This window comes from Arachis ipaensis, chromosome B7, assembly GCF_059453495.1.
Source record: "Arachis ipaensis isolate K30076 ecotype BB chromosome B7, ASM5945349v1, whole genome shotgun sequence".
NCBI lineage: Eukaryota > Viridiplantae > Streptophyta > Magnoliopsida > Fabales > Fabaceae > Arachis > Arachis ipaensis.
Window position 1 is genome coordinate 76644434 of NC_142442.1, and position 2914 is coordinate 76647347.

At 39.7% G+C, this 2914-nt stretch overlaps 1 non-coding gene across 1 annotated transcript; it reads right to left on the minus strand.

The window, feature by feature from the left end:
• Positions 1–891: 891 nt before the first annotated feature.
• Positions 892–995, minus strand: LOC148553042 (small nucleolar RNA R71). The gene has a single exon (XR_015892801.1). It is a non-coding gene; the product is annotated as a small nucleolar RNA R71 (small nucleolar RNA).
• Between the last annotated feature and the right edge of the window lie 1919 nt (positions 996–2914).

Below are 2914 nucleotides of genomic sequence, written 5' to 3' on the forward strand. Positions count from 1 at the left end.
TTCGAAAATATCTTCCTTCTTTTTCAAAAATTTCTTTTTAATTAACTAATTATTTTTATCTTTGATTTCAAAATTTTTCGAAAATTACTAACCTTTTTCAAAAAAATATTTTCGAAAATCACTAACCCTTTTTCAAAAATTATTTTCGAAAATTCTCCCTCTCCCATCTTATTCTATTTATTTATTCATCTACTAACATCTCATCTTACATATCAACCCTCCTCACAGTTGTGTTTCTTCCATTATATTACATTCTTTGTCTCCCCCTCTTCTTCTACTCACACAGGGATCCCTATACTGTGGTATAAAGGATCCATATTATTATTATTTTTTTTTCTGTGCCCTCTTCTTTGTCATATGAGCAGGAGCAAGGACAAGAATATTCTTGTTGAAGCAGATCCAGAACCTGAAAGGACTCTGAAGAAAAAATTGAGAGAAGCTAAATTACAACAATCCAGAGATAACCTTTCAGAAATTTTTGAACAGGAAGAGGAGATGGCAGCCGAAAATAATAATAATGTAAGGAAGATGCTTGGTGATTTTACTGCACCTAATTCCAATTTACGTGGAAGAAGCATCTCCATTCCTGCCATTGGAGCAAACAACTTTGAGCTGAAACCTCAATTAGTTTCTCTGATGCAGCAGAACTGCAAGTTTCATGGACTTCCATCCGAAGATCCTTTTCAGTTCTTAACTAAATTCTTGCAGATATGTGATACTGTTAAGACTAATGGAGTAGATCCTGAGGTCTACAGGCTCATGCTTTTCCCTTTTGCTGTAAGAGACAGAGCTAGAGTATGGTTGGACTCTCAACCTAAGGATAGCCTGAACTCTTGGGATAAGCTGGTCAAGGCTTTCCTAGCCAAGTTCTTTCCTCCTCAAAAGCTGAGCAAGCTTAGAGTGGATGTTCAAACCTTCAGACAGAAAGAAGGTGAATCCCTCTATGAAGCTTGGGAGAGATACAAAGGACTGACCAAAAAGTGTCCTTCTGACATTCTTTCAGAATGGACCATCCTGGATATATTCTATGATGGTCTGTCTGAGTTATCTAAGATGTCACTGGATACCTCTGCAGGTGGATCCATTCACCTAAAGAAAACACCTGCAGAAGCTCAAGAACTCATTGACATGGTTGCTAATAACCAGTTCATGTACACTTCTGAAAGGAATCCTGTGAGCAATGGGATGCCTATGAAGAAGGGAGTTCTTGAGATTGATACTCTGAATGCCATATTGGCTCAGAACAAAATATTGACTCAGCAAGTCAATATGATTTCTCAGAGTCTGAATGGAATGCAAGCTGCATCCAACAGTACTCAAGAGGCATCTTCTGAAGAAGAAGCTTATGATCTTGAAAACCCTGCAATAGCAGAGGTAAATTATTTAGGTGAACCTTATGGAAACACCTATAACTCATCATGGAGAAATCATCCAAATTTCTCATGGAAGGATCAAAAGCCTCAACAAGGCTTTAATAATGGTGGAAGAAATAGGTTTAGCAATAATAAACCTTTTCCATCATCCACTCAGCCTCAACAAGGCTTTAATAATGGTGGAAGAAATAGGTTTAGCAATAATAAACCTTTTCCATCATCCACTCAGCAACAGACAGAGAACTCTGAACAAAATACTTCTAATTTGGCAAACTTAGTCTCTGATCTGTCTAAGGCTACTGTAAGTTTCATGAATGAAACAAGATCTTCCATTAGAAATTTGGAAGCACAAGTGGGCCAGCTGAGTAAAAGGATCACTGAAATCCCTCCCAGTACTCTCCCAAGCAATACAGAAGAGAACCCAAAAGGAGAGTGCAAGGCCATTGACATAAGCACCATGGCCGAACCTACAAGGGGAGTGGACGATGTGAATCCCAAAGAGGAAGACCTCCTGGGACGTCCAGTGATCAATAAGGAGCTTCCCTCTGAGGAACCAAAGGACTCTGAGGCTCATCTAGAGAGCATAGAGATTCCATTGAACCTCCTTATGCCCTTCATGAGCTCTTATGAGTATTCCTCTTCTGAAGAGAATGAGGATGTTACTGAAGAGCAAACTACCAAGTTTCTTGGTGCAATCATGAATCTAAATGCCAAATTATTTGGCATTGATACTTGGGAAGTTGAACCTCCCTTGTTCATCAATGAACTAAGTGATCTGGATCAACTGACATTGCCTCAGAAGAGACAGAATCCTGGAAAGTTCATAATACCCTGTACCATAGGCACCATGATCTTTAAGGCTCTATGTGACCTTGGTTCAGGAATAAACCTCATGCCCCTCTCTGTAATAGAGAAACTGGGAATCTATGGGGTGCAAGCTGCTAAAATCTCATTAGAGATGGCAGACAGTTCAAGAAAACAGGCTTATGGACAAGTAGAGGACGTGTTAGTAAAGGTTGAAGGCCTTTACATCCCTGCTGATTTCATAGTCCTGGATACTGGAAAGGAAGAGGATGAATCCATCATCCTAGGAAGACCTTTCCTGGCCACAACAAGAGCTGTGATTGATGTTGACAGAGGTGAAATAATCCTTCAATGGAATGAGAACTCCCTTGTGTTTAAAACTCAAGGATCTCCCTCTGCAACCATGGAGAGGAGGCAGAAAAAGCTTCTCTCAAAGCAGAGTCAACCAGAGCCCCCACAGTCAAACTCTAAGTTTGGTGTTGGGAGGCCACAACCAAACTCTAAGTTTGGTGTTGAACTCCCATATCCAAACTCTAAGTTTGGTGTTGGAGAGTCTCAACAAAGCTCTGCACATCTGTGAGGCTCCATGAGAGCCCACTGTCAAGCTATTGACATTAAAGAAGCGCTTGTTGGGAGGCAACCCAATTTTTATTTATCTAACTATATTTTCCTTAGTTATATGTCTTTGTAGGTTCATGATCATGTGGAGTCACAAAATAAATATAAAAATTGAAAAC